The following is a 20,537-nucleotide window of genomic DNA, read 5'->3' as shown; positions in this document are numbered from 1 at the left end:
ACGGCCGGCTGCTTTCCCTTCGCGCTGCTCGGCTGCGGGGGCGGGACTTCCGGTCGGCCTCTCCCGGGCCGCGCTATGATTGGCCGGTCAGGCCAGTGCTTCCGGGTCGCCGCGGGCAGCGCGGCGGCTCGCTTTAGACAGGCAGGCGGGCTCACAGTATCCGAGGAGTGGGCTCCCTCGTGATACTTACAATATCCAAAAACGGGGCAATGCCGGGTGGGCACCGGCTTCCAAATCAAAATATAAAGCGAGGTAGGCACTCGCTATGCCTGACAAAGCGCGCCAAAGCGCTATAATCAAAATAAAGCGCACCCAGCGCTTAGGGGGAAAATAAAGCGCTCTTCAGCGCTAGGAGTAAAACGAAGCGCTCCCAGCGCTGGGGACAAGGGAGAGCGCTCCCCCAGCACAGCAAAGCTCCAGCAAGGTCTGGAGGCAGACAGGGGGGCAAGGCAGGGCCAGAGCCAGCACACTGGGTCTCCAGGCAGGGAGACAAGCCAAGTGGCGGTCCTCCTGGCCCCAGAAGCAGCAACAGCCCCCTCTGGCAAGGATCCACAAGTAGAACAATTTCTGTGGGGACACAGCCCCATATTTATACAGAGAAATCCTTTGTTAGGAGGTGCAGGGTGGGGGGAAACCAGTTGCAGCTGGCTTGGGAGTACCCTTGATGGCCCAACCACCCCTTTCATTCACTGGGGAGGCTAGGGTCATTAGACAAACCACAGGGGGGCGGAGCCAGCATTGTGTGGGGAAAACCCAGCCCATCCAGGACACAGATCTACTCCTCCCACACATCACTCATGCTGATCTCACACTCACCACCGGGCAGACCCATCCAGACTTCCTGGAGCCTGGCATGCCAGCCAGCTCCAGCCAATCACGCTCCACTATCCTCACTGCACACATACATCAATGTCCAGAAGTAGCACTTCCCTTCTAGACACATACAAGCCGCACATACCATTGCGCAGCATTCATTCTCACGAGTTCATACATACTAAACTCGAGCCTGCACTCCCCACACATCAGAACTACCAGGGCACACGCATTCCCCATGCACTCCTATGGGAGGGCAGGCCAGCCATACTACACGCACGCACTTTCACTCTGGGACACAGGGAAAAAGTGCGCCAAGACCCAAAAATCACTACACAGGGTCACAAATAAAGGCAAAAAGATTAGGGGTGAACCTGCCCTAAGGCCCAAGTCTAACACTGAGTTTAATGCTTTCACTACTGTTGCACTAACTGGAGTGGGAATAGTAAATTTTACCCCTCCTGAGTCCAAAGTGTTCCCTACTCTTGCGCAGGCTGGAGTGGAATAGTACATTTTTCCCCCTCCTGAGTCCAATGCTTTACCTACTGTTGCACAGAGTAGATTGAGAATTGTCGATTTTAACCATCTTGAGTTTAACACTTTCTCTAATGTTGCATACATTGGAGTGGGAATAGTTTATTTAGTATGTAACTATTAAGATTTTTTTAGTAAAACTTATTTACTTTTTATGTACTATTCTATTGGAAATATTTGCAGTTTATTTATTGTACCTTTTATTTTTGTATGTGTAGGTAAATTTATATATACAAATATATATATATATATTATATTACCTACTGGAGGTCGCCAGTAGGTAGTTATAGTTAGGACCTTGTTTCTAATCAAATAGGCATTTTTTCTTTTCCCAATAACTTTGGCGCCGGTTGACGGTCAGCTCCTCTCTTGAAATTTTCGGGGTGATTCGACAAGCGGGAGCCGAGAAAAAAGGGGGGTCCCAAAATGTGTTTTCTCCATGTTAATTCCCACACGAAACTTTAGACACTGCTACAGCCAGAACTGCTGAATGGAATTACACCAAATTTGGCAAAATGGTAGCCCTTGGTTCAGAAAGAGACCTTTCTTTTTTTAATGGTGAAAATCTGTTCAGTAGTTCCTGAGAAATTCAAAAAATAGAGGTTGAAAAATCAATTTCCCATGGGAAACATTAGACACGGTTACAGCCGAAACTGCTGAACAGAAATACACCAAATTTGGCAAAAAGGTAGCCCTTGGTTCAGAAAGAGACCCTTTTTTACATGGTGTAAATCCGTTCAGTAGTTGCTGAGAAAATCAAAAACTAAAGGTTTTGATATTTAGAGGCGCAGTGGATCCGCGCACCCTCCCAACCACGAGCTTTATTCTATTTGGCTGTCAACACCCCAAACCAGGAAGTGTTGGCAGCCAAAACAAGAAAAGGGGGCAGGGTAGAAATACCCTGACCCCCTAGGCCTACTCAGGGGGCCCAACAAGGACCCCCAAGGCCCAAAAAAGCATTAAAAAAAAAATTGGCGAGATTCGCGCACCAAGCGCGAATTTCAGCCAAGAGAACTAGCCCACTAGCTGAGAGAACTAGCCCACCAGGTGCTTCCAGTGAGCGCCACAGGCATTTTTGTCCCTTTTTACACCTCTCTGCAATGCAGCTCGGTGACGCTTACTGGAGGTACCTAGTGGGCTAGTTGGACCTCAGGGACCCTCAGGATTCAAGGGGACTTAATTCCACAACTTAAAATGCACCAGGGGGCGTGTTTGCAGAGTGGTGGAGAAAGAGGGCATGCCCTTTGTCTACCTCTCACCAATCTCACTGCGTGGGGCTTACTGGAGGTAAAAGGTAGGCTAGTTGGCCCCTAAAGGACCCCAGCAGGGAAGGGGACTTCATTCCCCATCTAAGTACATGCCAGGGAGCATGTTTGTAGAGTGGTGGGCAAAGTGGGCGTGGCCTGGTACGAGTACTTATCAATGCTGCTGTGTGGGACTGACTGGAGGTAATAGTTTGGGAAGTTGGCCCCCAAGGATGTCCTTACTACTACTTGTTACCTCCAGTAAGTCCCACACAGTGGGATTGCTAAGACGTCTTTGGAGGCAATGGCCCCCTTTCTCTACCACGCTGCAAACGTGCCTTGTGGCAGACTTCAGGATGGGGGATGAAGTCCAATTTTGTCCTGAGGGAGTTTGGGGGCCAAGAATCCCTGCTGGTACCTCCTGTAAGTCTGACGCAGTGGAATTCCTGAGCATTGGTTGGATGCCCAGCACCCTTTATCCACCACTCTGCAAACGCGACTACTAGTTAAAGTAGAATTTTTCTGCACCTCTGACTTAGAGGTAGTTTTAATCCCCCTGCCCTATTATGTACTAGGGCCGTACAGAGTAGGTAATGCTAATCACCGGGGTACCCCAACGCATAGTGTTACCTAGTGTATGTAGGTGAGTCAGTTACCACCAGTACCCGTCTGAAAAAGTTGTGGGCACAGATTGATTTTGCAAAAAGACCTCTTTCTGCTCCTCTGTTGGTTCTTTCTGGACATGTCTAGCTTCTTCCTGCACTTTTCTTCGTCTTTGTGGACTTCTGTTGGTTCTTTCAGCATTTCCTTGGCTTCTTTCTGTGCGTTTTTTTTCTTTCTTCACATGTCCTACCTCTGTAGGCATAGTCAGAGACTAGCATTTAAAAAATCATGAAAATTAACTTAAAAACCATAGGTTTGAGGCACGGTATAGTTAGTAATTAGCATTTAAAAAACCTTTGAAATTCACATAAAATTCCATAGGTTTCAGGCACGTTATGTTGGAAATTTGCATTTAAAAAACCATAGAAATTCACTGAAAAAACCATAGCTTTAGGGAAAGTTATAGTTAGTTGGACATTTCACTCGTACACATCCAAAGAAATTCCCTATATATATATGCACTGGGTGCTCACGTCCACTGGGTGGAACATTCAAAACGGCGCAGCTGTGCTGAGAACTGTGTTGCCGTGCCTCGATGTTGCCTTTGCCAGTGAACAAGGGAGATTGCTCCTGAAACGCATATGGATGATAATGGCTCTAGAGAAAGTTGCTGTTTGCAAGCTACTTCAACATTGTGAAACCCCCAATAAATCGTACTCAAGCACAGAGTGTGAGGTGCCTCATTGCTTAGAGCAGCTCTTCTTTTGGATATATTTCGGTCGGCTCGGACTGCGAGGTGCCCTGCGGCGGAAGAGCCGATCCGGGGCGTAAAAGAGAAAGAGACGCTGCTGGAACTCCATGTCCAGTTGGGGATTGATACTGCAATGTTGTAAGTGGGGTGCGGCCACAACTGCCCATTGTGGAATCACTAAGACATTATCAAGTATAACTCAGTCTACCAACATGCACTGGGTGCTCACGCCCACTGGGGAACATTCAAAATAGCGCAGCTGTGCAGAGAACTGTGTTGCCGTGCCTCGATGATTGCCTGTGCCAGTGAACAAGGGAGATAGCTCCCGAAACACGTATGGACGATAATGGCTCCAGAGAAAGTTGCTGTTTGCAAGCTACTTCAACATTGTGAAACCCCCAATAAATGGTACTCAAGCACGGAGTATGAGGCGCCTCTTTGCTTAGAGCAGCTTTTCTGTTGGATATATATATACATTCAAACATATTATATTTTTATCATAGTTTTTAAATTTACCACTATAACAACTGTATATGTGTAGTTGTTATATTGGTAAATTTAAAAACTATGATAAAAATATAATATAAATTAAAATTGATGTTTTTTAAAGGTATATATTAATTATGTGTATATAAACATACACATTTTTTACATGTGGGTGTGTGTTAAGATAGAAAATATGTGTATATATATATATATATATATATATATATATATATATAAATATATATTATTTAGCATATTTATTTACATTTTATTAATTGTACATGTTGACATATTTAAGTTTGACCTATTTAAACTACATATAAAGGTGAAAACGATATTTTTGTTAATATGTTTCTATATTAGTGTGAAAATATATTTATTTTAGATATTTTTGTACTTACCATTATATTTATAGAAACACAATATATTTGTGATTAATAGTTTTGACACAATATTTTGGTATGATGATATTTATGGTATCATAATGTTTATGATTTTGATATTGTGCCAGTGATCTGATAAAGTTTAAGCCATGGCTCTATGAGACTTGACGTTCACCTGGCTTTACCACTATGCCAAAATAGTCTGGCTGTGAACTTTGTATTTAACGTATGGCCAGGTTCCATAGTACAGTGACATTTCTTTGTTGAGAGTAGTCCCAGGGTTTCGCCATCAGAATCCCTCTCACCACAGTTGTTGTGTAATGAGCAGGATAGAATCAGTGGAACTAGAAGGTATGTTTTTTATTAATCTCAGCTGCCCCTTGTGATACATTGTACGCTCTTGGGTGAACTTATTTCTCTTCTCCTTTGTTTTTTAATGTAGAAAGGAAGAACATAATCAAACTAAATACTGGCAGTGAGTATGTGTTAAGAAAATTGTACTGTAACTCAACAATCTTTTGATTTTAATCATGGGGAACAGAACACCCAGTCTCATGGTCCACTCACTAAAATGTGGTGTAGTGAGAAGGTTATGAAGCTTGAAAACAGAGTTCTGCACTGTGGTCTTGTTACCCCCTCTTCATCAAATTGTTTGCTCACAATGACATTATATCCTTCCTTTACTGTTGTCCTCTTAATTGTCAATATGTAAGAACTGTGGTGGGGAAGTTAGCCACTGAAGGATTTAGCTAAACTTGAGCTAGATGCCTGGCTCTGGCTCAGCTTGAGGTTCTCTTGGATCCTCAAGCCAAAAACGAGTTGAGACTTTACATGGCTTCTGACTTCTGTGTGCCACCCTTACTCTAACTTCTTGCACTAAGAATTAAAGACAGAGCATTAACATTTGATGTCAAATTAGATGGGGATTGTGGATATTGTTGCAGATTGAACTTACAAAGAAATCTCACCTTCCTTACATGCGCAAGACGCCTGAATTGTGTATAAGTGGTTGCATCGCTGGGTATGAATTGAGGGACATTTTATTCCACTGGAGTGGCACTGCCCCACCTTTGCAGAGCACAGATATCGAAGGACATCTTGAGAAGCTAAACAAATGAGCAACCGGGAACATGAGTTTGATGGCATAAACTCTACCAATATAGGATTTGCTTGCCTAGGCTATTATACATGGAGCAACAATATAAATCACATTCCAGAGAAGGATTTGTACAGTGCATATCCTGAAAATATGTAGATGAAGATGCTCTAAAATATAAAACAATGATGAAAAATGAAGCAAAATGAAACAAAACAATTGTCTAAGATCACATAATTTGGTTCAGCAGAGAAGCTGGGATTGGTTGTGGAGTGGCTAGATGTGAATCATTTTGGATGTGTTACAAGATTGAAAATAAGGCTGGCTATAGCATCCCTTTGGATGTGTTACAAGACTGAAAATAAAGTGGAAAACATATGTACTAAAGCATATTTGTGGATGTTTATAAATTGGACATTTGCTCTGGACAACTTTTTTCTGTTGTTTGTTTGTCTTTGTCTCTGCCTTGGAAGCAATAAGTGGCTGTTTTCATATCCTTTGAACATTATTAAGACTAATTGTTGGGATTTATAATATGATTGTGCACAGAAGTTACCCAGCCACTTCTCCATTGTAAGATATAAGATTTGTGTTTCATATAGTTATGAAAATATTAAAGCTCATAAAAGTTATTCAGATTCCTTCATAGAGACGCTTCATCCAAAGGTATCAATACAGCAATAATGTACTGGATTCCACCTGTAGGTCCATGTAGTTGCAACACTTCCAAAATAGGGGATGCAAGTCAACTTTAACAAAAAAAAACTTAAACTTTCATGGACTGTCGGAGGGAAGGGTGGAAACAGAAGTGAGGAGGCTGTATAGGGGTAATATTAGACATTTTATTGTCAAAATGTTGTTTTCGTTGTCTACAGTTATTAAAAACCAAGATGAAGAGATCAAAGAGGATAAAAAAAATACTGAAATCTCCCAGGAGTTCTTTCTCAAGGAGAGTTCGTGGTATCGTCCACCTAATAGCTAATGCATAATCATCCACCACCCTCCTGTCCCATTGTACGCGTTGGAACACTCCTTGGTGACATCACTTAGAATGTCACCACTGCGAGGGTTCCAAGGCGAGCGCCGGTGAACGGCTGTGATCAGAGAGTTGAGCCTAGTCAGCTGTGGCTGGGGTCGATGTACCGTTACTTGTCTGATTGGTAATTAAAGCTTATTCCACTACCTTACCAGTGTACTTTCTCCTCCTTGATGGAATACTACAGAGTCTAACCAAAGGAACAGTTTCTTCACTTCGTCCAATTTCTGTCTTGTTTTTTTCTGGCATTCCGGTATGCTGGCGGGGTCCCAGGAGGCTTGCGGAGGGAGCCATGCAATAGGAGAAAACAAAATAAAGAAAACACGGTACATAAGGGGTTGTGGTTTTGTTAGCTTACCCTTTTACCACACCTGGTGGGAGGGTTGTGCACAATCAGAAGAGAAAATCAGATAGGAAACGCCAGGAGTTCCTGGTGTATGCTCTACTTCTAAGCTCATAGCCTAACAAAATCAGTAGTTTCCTTTTATTTAAAAGGGGAGTGTAGTGAAGACAGTTATGGAAAGGTTGTAGGTAGGTCATGCCCTCTCTATAGAACCCTTGTGCCCAACACAATGCAGGAGAGAATGCTGTGAATGACTATGTAGAGGGTAGTGAGGCAGTAACAGCTCTATTTCCCACAACCCAACCTTCACCCTCTTCACAGTTATGTACTGCCTGTAGCCGCAACTCTCCAGAGTTGTGGTGCGTCTTGGGCATCCTCTGGTGACCGCCACTCCTTGCTTCACTCGTCTGCTGCCTCTCCAGTTCCGGCGTCTTTGGTTCTTTCGTCCTCTCTGATGGCGTCATCCTGGTTGGCATCTTCCTGGTCAGCGTCTATCTCCGGTTCCGGCGTCTTCCTGGTTTCCCCCCCTTCTCTTCTCCCGAGTTCGTCCTTTGTGTTGTGTTCCTTTGCTCCACGGCAGCAGATTGGGTCCTTTCCCACACACCCTTGCTCGTTAATTGGTTCTTCCATTCTGACGAGGAAAGCCCCTCCAGGGAAAGGGAAACAGAGTCCATCGTCACTGTTGAACAGCTGTTCCGGCCCCCAATGACGTTGGAGGTATCCAGGCAGAACAGGGACCATGGCGAAAAGATGGAGGGTGAGTAGGGTTTTGGTGAAAGGGTAGAGGGCACTTCCTCACAGGGACCTATTCTAAAACTACATTTTGTAGTATGCGAGGACTACTACATATGTTTAGTAGACCTCCGATTTCTTAACTTTTCTGTGCAGAAATCTCCACCACAGTTGAGCAGATCTCCAAACTCCTAATCCTACATTTTATATGGAAGTGTGGGAGGGACAAGGGGGGCTGGCTGTAAAATGGGGAATATTTACTGTAAAATGGAAGGGGTTTAGGGAAAAGTAAGGAAGGGTATAGAGAGACACAGACTATTACAAGCACCCACCCAGAAAAGAGTAAGAATATTGCTTTTCACAAACTACACTTATGAAGTTACTGTAGCTCTAAAGGGAATGAATTAATAGTAAATGTGATCCAGCCCAGCCTTAAAGTAAGTCAAGCACAGAACATGACCACTCACAGGATCTGCAGCACACTCCCATAGTTGGTCGGAAAGCCACCACATTTGGAATAAAAATGTGTCCTGCAAAAAATTCCATGCATGTCCTATTTCAATAAATGCTACATTTAACATAATGAATCTTAAGTTTGAATTCCATCTTCGTGGTAAGAAAGTAAGAACACAGCAAATTCCTCACAAAAGTTTTAGCTCTTTTTAGCCACACAGTGCAGGTATTTACAGTAGCTCCATTTCTCTATGGGAACTTGTGCTGCGGCCAGTTTCCGAACGCTGTACAAACTCCATTACGGAATAGCAGTTTCGGCTCCCGACCATAGGTCGGTTGGTTCCTGAAACAGCAGAGATGCCCTTAATGTAAAGTAAACACATTTTTGTAATTTTAAAAGCATGAATAAATATTTTTTTGTCTTAATAAAATATTTAAAATTGCTCCAGAATTATTTTATTTTTAATTTAAAAAAAGTTAATTTAAACATTAAATTAAAATAGATTTTTAAACATTTTGTAAAACATGAAAAGTAATTTACATTAATTCTAAACATAACTCTTACAATTTTGTGCATATTAAATAAATACAAAAATATTAATGCTGGGAATGTTTTGCATTTTTTTTAAGAAATACGATTTATTTATTACATAAACATAGTTTTAATTATTAAGTACAAATTTGTAATAATGTTGTCTCAAATTAAAAGCTCTAAATTGTAATACATATTTGACCTTATTTTCCATTCATATTAACCTATTTTTAATGTGTTATTAAAAGATTAATAAGCTTTAGTATTTTTCTGTTTACTTTTCCATAGGGAGATCGCTGCCATGGTCATGGAGTTTATTGATCACCCTAAGTTGGCAGGGTATGCTGAGACGTGGGTCCCTTGCCCACTTTGCCACTGGATTCAAGCTACCTCACTAATTAAGGGTGTTACCCCGAAACTGGTGCCAGGATGCTTGTTTCCAGTCCATGGAAGACCTGGCTTGTCTGTTTAGGCTGGACTGTTCCCATGAGGCACAGGGTCAAGACTGATCTGCATATAGCTGGGGCTGAACTGGGGTGGCAAAGTGAGGTAAAGAACGATGATGGATTTACCCTAGATCTGTGACTGGCGGTGAGTGTCTGAAAAGTTTCAGTGCTCCATCCATCATCTCCTTGTGTTCGCTTTGTTTGCCCTAAGTTGGCAGGGTATGCCCAGACGTGCGTCCCTTGCTAACTTTGCCACTGGATTCAAGCTAGCCCGTCTGATTATAGTGTTACCCTGAAATTGGTCCCAGGATGCTTGTTTCTTGTCCAGGGAAGACCTGCCTTGGCAGTTCAGGCTGGACTCTTCCCATGAGGCACAGGGTCACAACTGATTTGCATATAACTTTGTCTGAACTGGGGTGGCAAAGTGATCTAAAGAACGATGATGGATTCAAACCAGATCTGTTATTGGCAGCGAGTGTCTAAAAAGTTTCAGCACTCAGTCCATCACCTCCTTGTGTTTGCATGGAGTTTACCATCTACATGTGAAAAGTCCTGGAAGTAACTGTACAGTCATAACGCCAGCTTTTAGGGGTTTTTATGTGCTGTGGAATAATGTAAGTCTACACTTAGAAATGGTGAATAGGAAAAAGGTGAAGATTTACACTTAGGTGCTGTAGTAGATTTACAAATTAGCAAATCTATATGAGTAAAGTTACCTTTGTGAATTAGACCCTTGGTGTTCATGTTTGCATATGTCTTGATGGGTCCTAAAAGATAAGCATATTGAGGCTTACAAAGGAATCTGCATAATGGGCAATGTTTATGAAGGTCTGTGAATTAAGCCATGACTTGCGTGAGGATGGGATGCATAATATAATACAGAGGTGATATAGGAGCAGGTGCTTTTTAGGACTTGGCTACTGACAGCTTTAGATGTCTGTTGGCATGACCTGTTGTTTCCAATACATAACAGATACTTAGACTGGGTTTTTGTGAGCCTCTTGCTCATGATTAGATACATTTGTTGTCTTTTTCACTTCCCTGTTTCTGATTTGATGTTTTTTCCCTATTCCTGTATTTTCCCCAAGAGTATTTTGCTTTCACTGAGTTTTCATTGGATGATTATCCCTAATTCCACTGCTATTAGTGGCTGGCCATCTCAAAATGGTTTTCTGACAATTCCAAGAAAAGCAACCATATGTGGGGATGCTCACACATGTGCAACACCCATCAATGAATGGATTTTGTTTCAACACATCTCTTTCAAAGAATGTTGTTGTGATGCACAATCATACGAGGGGAATTTCTTTTCTTGCATTTTGTTGTAATTTACAAACCCATTCCAAGATGGTCACTACAGAAGAGTACATAGTGCTGGCGGTTATCAATGGGCAAAAAAAGCAGTCATAAAGCAAATTGGTTTCAGTACTGAGACCTATTAGAATTGCTATAACATGTATATATTGGGTAGCATGCATTAAAACACCATATTTCATGCCCAAGACATAACATATTGCCAACTTTAAAAAGAAATTGCACAATGAACTGCTCAAAGGCAGTTGATAAAGTACCCATGCAAAAGTCCAACAACATAGTGCTAGGCTTTATGAATTGCGCAATAAAATGACTTTGGAAGCTGACGTGTAAATGTGTTAACATTTCTTAACGATTGGTGTTTTACACTAGTCATTTTTTGTCAGCATGGTCCTCCCCAAACTTTTTGCCTTCTCCCCTCTTGTTTTCTAAATTTCGTTCTTGATTACCTTAGGATTCTGCACACTTTACCACTGGTAACCAGTGCTGAAGTGTATGTGTTCTCGCCTTTAAATATGGTAAAATAGACCTACCCCTGATTGGCACATTTAACTTACTTATAAGGTCCTGGGAAAGTGGTACTACATGAACCCAGGGCCTGTAAATTAAATGCTAGTAATAGGTCTGCAGGACTTTATTATTCCACCCACTTAAGTAGTCCTTTAAAACATGTGAGGCATGTCTATCCCATAGGATAACATTGGGTTACCTTATTACATTTAATAAATGATAACGTTTCATTGGGAATAGGAAGAAATGGCCTGTTTGGTCTAAAAAACAATTGCAATTTCAAATCATTTTAATGGAAAAGTAGGATTTTAAGTCACAGTTCTGATAATGCCCTAACTATTTGGTTCCTGAAACCTGTAACCTGGGTCACATGATGACCATTAGCATGTCAGTTGGCCATTGTATATTCCTCCCAGATAGTGAGACTAGGTATTGGCAGTATTGGCCATCCTACCAGGATGTGTGGGGAGGAGCTGTTCCCTGCTCACTTACATTTTAAAGGTGCTGCTGCAAAACACTCAAAAATACTTTTAGCACTCCAGATCCTTTGGAACCTTGGCAGGGAGGGAGGGAATTCCAGAACCATTTGTGGGGGGAAAACTCCAGACAATTCTACAGCTTCGAAGCTTGCACCAGGTAATACAGTAGGACCCTTAAACCTACTCTTCAGTTCACTCCTGAACCTGCAGAGGACACTCAGAAGGCCTTCCTTGTACTTCAGAGGACTTCCTTGCTGCTTCCAGATGAATCCCTGGTGTTGGAAGGCTGCCTTGAACCCTCGCAGGACTGCTTTGTTGCATGAGGACTGCCTTTCTCCCTGGTCTGATTGACTGGTCTCCTGTTCTGATCTAAACGGAAGCAAAAATCTCCATTAACTTGAACAGTGCACCTGGAACCTGCATGTAGTGAGGCCTACCCTCCAAGTGGTGCCCACCCAGTCCTGGACCATGGGCAGTGTTGCTAAACGGGCTCAAACATCCTAAAACCAAAACTTGAGACTTAAAAACATTTCAGCCAAAAAGTGCTCCAAGAACTGACAGAAGACCAGGACCTACCTGCTTACCAATCTTCCCAAGGTGCATCGCTGGTCAGTCTGATTTTGCGATAGCTCCTGCGAGGTTCTTTTCCATAGCAGCAAATGCTATTCAGAGGCTCCATGCAAAAGGATATCTGGCTTTGTGGAGCCATTGTTGGCCACAGCCTACAATTTCGTCCGGCTGGATATTCCAAATAAGAGACCTAGGGCCTGATTTCCAAGTTTGGTGGTGTGGGAGCGGGCCGCCATGTGTAAAAGCCCCACTCCCACACCACCAAACTCGACCACCACATGCCTGATTATGAGCTTCCTCATGATCTGGCAGGTGGTCCTTGGGTGGTTCCAAGGTGGTGCCTATTAAAAAGGCCCCCTTACTTTCCTCTCTGCCAGCATTTATATGCCATGAGCACAACCTTGAGTGCTGATGGTCAAGAAACTCTTAATATGCTTGGTGGTGCCGCAGCTGCACCACCAAGCATATTGCGGCCTCAGATCGCTGCTCCACTACCAGGGATGGCGGTTCCCCGGCAGTAGTGGGGGTCCCATAGTGGCCTGACTGCCAGAGTCGTAATATGGTCTGGCAGTAGCCGCACTCTTCACTGCACCACCGTGGGTCGGATCATAAACAGGCCCTCAATATAAATGTATAAATCTCCACTGCAACTTCGCCCAACTCCTCCTCCTCAAACACCACCTTGCCCAGCTGAACTTTACCTTCTCAGACATTTTTCTTCAAAATTCTCAAAGTTTAAATGTAAGCAGAGACCAGGCTAATTCTACCTCATGTATTTGTACCACGCTCCATTGCATTCAGCCATAACTTTTAACTTTGTCTCGGTCTCGTCCGAATACAAGTCCGTTGTAGGCGCTTTGATCTTTCATGCACCAGTTTTAACTAAAAACGTTAAACATTCATAACTTCGGTCCTACTGGTTGGATTTTTGTCATTTGGGAGTCAACTAATTTATTACAATTTCATTCATTTTTGTTAATTGGTCTGGGTATACACATTGCAGGTGAAAGGTCTTGTTGTTTTCTGATCTTTGCGCAGGATATAGAAAAGCTTTAGACTTTAGATTCACACTGTCGCCAATCATTATTCTAACAGACCAAATGCCTCCCCTGTGCCTTCTCTTCATGTTTTTAGCTCAAAAGGTTGGCAAAAGGGTTGTTGACAGAACTTCACCCTGTACATGAATTTACTTATCTTGAACTAATGTGACCATCCAGCCGCATGGCACCGCTTGTCCACAAGATGCAAAACCTAAACCGTGTGCCACAAATGCAGTACAGAAAACGTACTTTGTGAACAAGGTTATAAGTAATTTGTAGTTGCATTACATTTATTTTGGAGCTCAATGGATATAAAATGACATTCAGGACCCGCTGCTCTTCAAATAGTACCTTCAAATCATTGGTCATCTAAAAGATGAAGCAGGGCTTGAAGAGGCTTGTCATCTTGGTGTCAGATAATGGGACGCATGCTAGCCTAGTGCCTCACACCAACTCTTTGCTCCGATGAGGTCCAACCCCAGCATGAGTTTCCCAGTGCTCCACCAAGTTCTGAGCAGCAGCAATGGAGCTGCTGGAGCTGAGGCACCAGCCAGTACGACACACAGGTGTGATATGGTTGAAAGTCAGATTATGATGTGGTGCACCAATTCCCTGATGTTGTGCCAATTTCTCTGCACCACATCAACAGCTGAGGGTGCCCTAGCCACACAAAAGAGGACGACAGAGGGAAATTCACAATAGAGCAGTATGGAATTGCAGCTCCTGTTCTGGTGAGTGGAAACGTCTGGACAGTGGTGTTGATTCTTCATGTCACCATATTGTGGTTGGCAATATGTCTTGTTGCAGCTTGTCAACCAAAACTGCAAAGATTTCAGCCTTGATTTCAGACAGGCAATTTTACAGTTTCCATGTGCTAAGGCTGCTGCTAGAGCCCCTCTCCACAACAATTATTTGCTGCTCAGAATACAGCGTTAATGAATATGGCTATTTTGAATGTTTGTTTACCTACCTAAGTGACTGCTGTTACAAAGGAACCTATTGTTTTTGAACAACATAAAAATCCACAAAATGCTTTGGTCTGGGCCGAAAAGTGTGGGACAACCCAACTAGCTAATGTCTCAATACATCATTCTTAAAGAAGCCAATTAAGAAGGTGGCTGATGAAATCCCCTTTCTCTATGTTATATATATTGGCTCAGATTTACTAAGGACTTGCTTTGCCCTTGCGTAATTGAAGGTGACATAGGGCCATATGTATCAAGGTCAAATGCGTTTGCGAACCCATTTTCGCAAAATGGTATGTATCAAACAATTTGGGTGAAAAATAAGGAATCGCAAAATTTGCCATTCCTTATTTTGCGATTGCATTTAAGGAATTGCAAAGTTTGTGATTCCTTAAATGCAATGTATCAAGGAAAAAATACATTCCAAAATGCCCTTAAGGAATTCTAGTTGGTGGTAAGTTGCGAATTCTTTTAAAAAAGCATATTTTTTTAAATCCTTTGAAAATCCAATGGTGCCATGTGACGCTCATACATGCCCTTAGGGCATGTATGTGCGCCATATGTGCACACATGTCATTTTCAGGGTTGCAGCAGGGTGTTCTTGAGACACCCCTGCACCCTTAAAATTATTCTCAATTTGCGATTAGCAAATTGCGAATCGCAAATTGCAAATAATTTCCCATTCATTCCTATGGGCCTCCTGGCCCATAGAAATGAATGGTAAATTATTCCTTAATTGCGATTAGCAATTTGCTAATCGCAATTAAGGAATTTTAAGGAATCGCTAAAAAATAGCGAATTTCTTCATACATACCATTTTGCAATTTCTAAATAGCGATTCCTTAAAAATCGCTATTTAGGAATCGCAAAAGGGTATGTTGATACATATGGCCCCTAGGCCCTTAAGTCACATTTACTAAGCCAAACAGAGCAACCATGCATGGCTCTGTGTGGCTTTGTAAATGTAGAGTAATGCAAGGCAATGCAAATCGCAGCTGTGAGTTACTCTGAATTGAGAAGGCGTCCCACGGGTGGGGTGCAGGCATTTCCACCCATCCACCCATAGATTTTGGCACAATCCCAGATTTATTCATGGCAGTAAATCGGTGATTGCATTAAATTGCCACACCATCCGAAAAGAGGCATGGCGATATGTATATTTCTCTTTCTACATGTGCTTCATTCTGCAGCACACATAGAAAGAAGAAAATGCCTATGAGGAGTATTTGTGTGCAGGAATGTGTGCCTTCCTGCACAAAAACAATCCTACCTGTAAAGCAATCCTGCCCATGGCACAAGGGTTCCTGTGTTGGTGCTAGGTACTACCCAGTGTGTCAGTGCAGAGTGAGAGTAGGAATGCACAGTATCATGGCCCATTCCTGTTCTCACCATTTGATGCAGCAGTAACTGCATTACGTCAACTATTCTGCGTTACATCAACTATTAATACATCTGTCCCATTGTGTTTTGTTTGTTGTGTGATGGCAGAGTTCTTATCTGATAGATTAAGCGGTTGATAGCAAAGTTTAAAAAGCAAGCTTTTTGAAAATAAGGTCTGAACTTCACCAACCACTTTGGGCCCGATTTAAATTTTGGCGTAGAGGGTACTCTGTTGCAACAGAGCACCTTCTCTGCCAAAGCAAAGGTTGGCACACCTCATTTACATGCGGGCTGAGCTTCGTATGTAAACAGCAGAGACTACTCCATCTCCACCACCTACACACACCGCAGATGGCCTGATAGAGTAATGTGTTTGCTCGCCCCATTTAGTGTGGGCGGGACATGTTCAGTTCTGCTGGTGGCAAGGGGCCCTGAAAATTGCAAAATGACTCCCTTGCCATCGGAGAAATCTCCCATGGTGAGGGAGTCATTGTTTTTTAATTTTCAGAAAGAAGATTCTGCTTAGGTATTTTCTTTTGAAAATAAAAGAAGGTTGAAAGAGTGACATCCAGCTCTGTCATGTTAACAAAGCCATCAGTCAACATTTCAATGCATTTACAGGAACTGCAATGGCAGTTGCTGTAAATAGAGGCTATGTCTGCTGGGCCGGAAGACATCTCTAAATTTGGCAGGCGGGTACAGAGTAGTCAACTCTATCGCCCTCACAGAGTAAGTTCTGGTCCATCAAACTATAAATCAGGCCCTTTGTCACCAAGGTATGAATGAGCAAACTGGGTAGAAGAAAGCCAACAAAACTCCATATAAACAACCGGATTCCACAACGATAGCTAATTATGATGAAAAGTATTAACAAGTTATGATAATGAGCCATAACAATACAGATGACAAAATCTCATTAAAAGAAGTAGTGGCTCTCCAGACACTACGTAGCAACTTCTTTGGACCTGCAGCACGCCACGGGTCTCATTTGAGAAGTGTGTTCAACCTAGCTACAAATGGGTACTGGGAATACCTGATATGCAACAGCATTATTGGGCCTTGCAATTGGTCTTTGTTAATGGCTTTTCTTTTTTTATAAGAACATTTTCATTAGCTATACATCAGAAACATAAAGAAAACACACCATTCTCAGGTCCACGCGGGGAACCTACAACAAGGAGCTGTGACAGTCAATATAGACCTCTTCTCCTCTCCAGCCCCTCTTACAAGTATTTACCATCAAGCCCATAATAGGGCCACCATTTGTCCTACACCTTGGCATTTTGACAGGGCACCCTCTCGCAATATAAATAGATACCTCTAGTTTACACAATGGTCCATACCCACTCTCCATTCTCGTAGCGGGGGCTGTCGGTCTCTTCCAGTGTTTTACAATGTCTCTCTTTGCCAAGATCATCCCCATTTCCACCAGGATGCATTCTCCCCTGGGTCCTCTCAAATCTTGTAGGATCCCCAGTAAGGCAATTTTAGGAGAGGTCTTGATCCGTTGCCCCAGAACATCGGAGAGAGTTCCGAAGATGGCGAGCCAGTATTGCTGGATGGAGGGCATACCATATGGTAGAAGTCCTCTGTCTTGTCCTGATATCTAGCACTGGTTGGTTCAGGGATTCTTTTCACCTTCCATAGCCTTATCGGTGTAAAACATGTGCAGTGTAAAAAGTGTAGTTGGATGAGGCGTAGTGTGGCTGATATTGCAAGAATACATGGTGCTATACAGGCTTTAGTCCATACCTCATCTGCATCCAACGGCCTCACCCAGCCCTCCCACCAGGCTCTCAGATGTGAAAGGTCACAGGGAGAGTGGTTGAACAGGACTCTACACACCTGTGAAATGCCCCCCTTCTCTAATGGTCCTAGGAGTAGCTGAGACTCCAGGGGGTTATAATATTCCGAGAGCACCATAGGAGCCTCCTGGTGGTCCACCAGGGCAGGACCAAGCTGGAGACCATACGCTTGAGGGTACGATTTATGTGCCGCGCTGCTTGTACCAGACCATTAGCGCTAATTTTGTAATAACAGATGGCACGATTTAGGTGCTCGCACTGTGTTTGTATTTTAAATAACTTCACTTCTTAGTTTTATTAGTGTGCTGCTTTGTTCCAGAACATTCGCGCTAGCTGTGTGATAGCAGGGGGTACGATTTCGGTGCTCGCACTGCGTTTATGTTTTAAAACGTCACTTACCTTTTCCTGTTATTATTGTGTCTGACTCATACTCCCCGTTCCACCCCGAGCCTAGCTCGTTTGTTGTGGAGGGAGTTCCTTTCTATCACTGTGCTCTGCATTTCCTCACACTTCCGGCGGAAGGGGGGAGCAGTCTAGTCGTCATACCGGCGCTACCCTTCAAAACGCAGGGCTGAGCTTGAGCAGCGGACCATACGCTTGAGGGTACGATTTATGTGCCGCGCTGCTTGTACCAGACCATTAGCGCTAATTTTGTAATAGCAGGGGGCACGATTTAGGTGCTCGCACTGTGTTTGTATTTTAAATAACTTCACTTCTTAGTTTTATTAGTGTGCTGCTTTGTTCCAGAACATTTGCACTAGCTGTGTGATAGCAGGGGGCACGATTTCGGTGCTCGCACTGCGTTTTTGTTTTAAAACTTCACTTACCTTTTCCTGTTATTATTGTGTCTGACTCATACTCCCCGTTCCACCCCGGGCCTAGCTCGTTTGTTGTGGAGGGAGTTCCTTTCTGTCACTTTGCTCTGCATTTCCTCACACTTCCGACGGAAGGGGGAGCGGTCTAGTCTTCATACAGTCGCTGCCCTTCATAACCGATGTGTTGGCCGACGCGCAGCGGACGAGCGCAGCGGGCACGCCGATTGCGTGCCGAAGGTGCGCCTAAGGCAAGCCTGTCTGCGCCCGTCCGTGCCTGTACGTCGCCTCCCGCCAGGGCCCCTGACCTACTTCAGTCTGGCCCCATTGGCTATGGCATTGATGAACTCCTGGGGCCTTATTTATGAAGGCCTTGCGCCGCCGGTGCGCCACTTTTAAAATGGGAAAAAGTGACGCACCGGCGGCGCAAGGCCTTCATAAATAAGGCCCCTGGCTTTGAACACTGGTTCAGCACTCTGTATGGCTTTTCCTATGAACCTTGGGGACGCCCCGTGGGATTGCCCTGTTTGTGATACCTTTAGTATTCCGGCACCTGCCCTCCCTACCTGTGGCCATTTCATTAAACCCCAGACTCAGCTGAGACTCCTACAACTTAATGTCAGATCGCTGACAAAACACAATGCCGAGTTATTTGATCTAATCTCTGACGAACGGCCAGATATATTTTTCTTGTGTGAAACCTAGCTAAAAGATGACACAGTAGCAATATCGAACCTGGCACTACCCATGGGTTATTCCATGTGTACTATTAACAGAGACTCCAGGGGTGGCAGTCTAGCGGTTGTCTTTAAATCTCAGTACACCTGTTTATTTAAGAAAGTTAATGTAGCAGAATGTGAAGCGGCGAGTTTCCAGGTGTCAGTTAGCCCACAGTTTACTTTATCAGGCCTTTTAATATATCGTCCTCCTGGACCGGCTGCTAAGTTTAAAGAAGCGCTCCCTGACATAGTTAGAGTGCTTGCTGCGGGTTCAGTTAATTTTAGCATCTGCGGAGATCTTAAGCTTCACCTAGATCTCAACCAAGACAATGCCATCTGCAGCTTTATCTCTGACCTAGCCGCTTTCCAGCTGGAACAATTGGTTTCCGGACCCACGCACTCTGCAGGTCATCTGCTGGACCCCCTATTTACCAACCTTCAATCTGTAAATATGGAATCACCTATTCCTATGGACTGGACTGACCACTTCTTGGTTAAGTGGTCCGTCCCGCTCATGGACTGCCCCAATTCTGTGACGCCGAGATCGTTTTTTAAGTGCTCGTGGCATAAATTAAAATGATAGCATTTCCATCGCTTTCCTAGTGCCAATCCTCCAGACAACTGTCTTGACTATGACTTGTTCTGTGACTGGATTCTGGGAGGTTTAGATGCTCTTAACCCCGCTAAATGGACTAAAGGGCGCATTTCTACCAGCAACCCCTGGTATAACGATTCCCTAACCACTCTGAGGAAAGCCTGTAAACAGGCAGAGCGCGGTTGGAGGAAAGATTTCGCTCCGGAGAAAAAAAGACTCTACCAGACGAAAGTCAAACACTATCATAGAGAGATCTGTAAAACACGCGCAGCTTACTACGCCATGGAGATCAGCTCCAGTCCTAATCCCACCAAATGTATCTTTAAAATCCTTAAGGATCTTAGAACCAGGAAACTGGATACCCCTGCTGTATCATCTACACGTCATTGCGAGGAATTGGCGACTTTTTTGTCAATAAAGTGCGTACCATCTATCTATCCTTTCCTGATCCTAGTACCTTTTTGGCTGAGGTGAGGCCTAGTGGGAGACCCAGGGTCACCCTGACATCCATTCCGCCTCTTTCTGAGTTAGAAGTTACCTGGATGAGTGGCAAAATCAGATCGGGTTCCCCCCTGGACCTCCTGCAGCCTTTACAATTTAAGGAATCTATCTCCATCCTTAGGGAACCCCTACGCAAAATAATTTTTTCTCTTTATCATCTGGGACCGTTCCTACTCTCTGGAAACAAGCCTGGGTTTCTCCCATCCTGAAAAAACCCAATATGGACCCCACCAAACCTGAGAGCTTTCGGCCCATATCCCTTCTCCCATGGGTAGCTAAAATCACGGAAGCACATGTTAACAACGTGCTAACTCAGTTTGTGAACTCCCATAACATCCTGGATCCTTCCCAGAATGGGTTTCGCCCGGGCCATAGCACGGAAACTGCCCTTCTGG

Source organism: Lissotriton helveticus, chromosome 6 (assembly GCF_964261635.1).
Source record: "Lissotriton helveticus chromosome 6, aLisHel1.1, whole genome shotgun sequence".
Classification (NCBI taxonomy): Eukaryota; Metazoa; Chordata; class Amphibia; order Caudata; family Salamandridae; genus Lissotriton; species Lissotriton helveticus.
The sequence above is the reverse complement of the archived record's forward strand: the minus strand, read 5'-3'. Positions refer to the sequence as shown.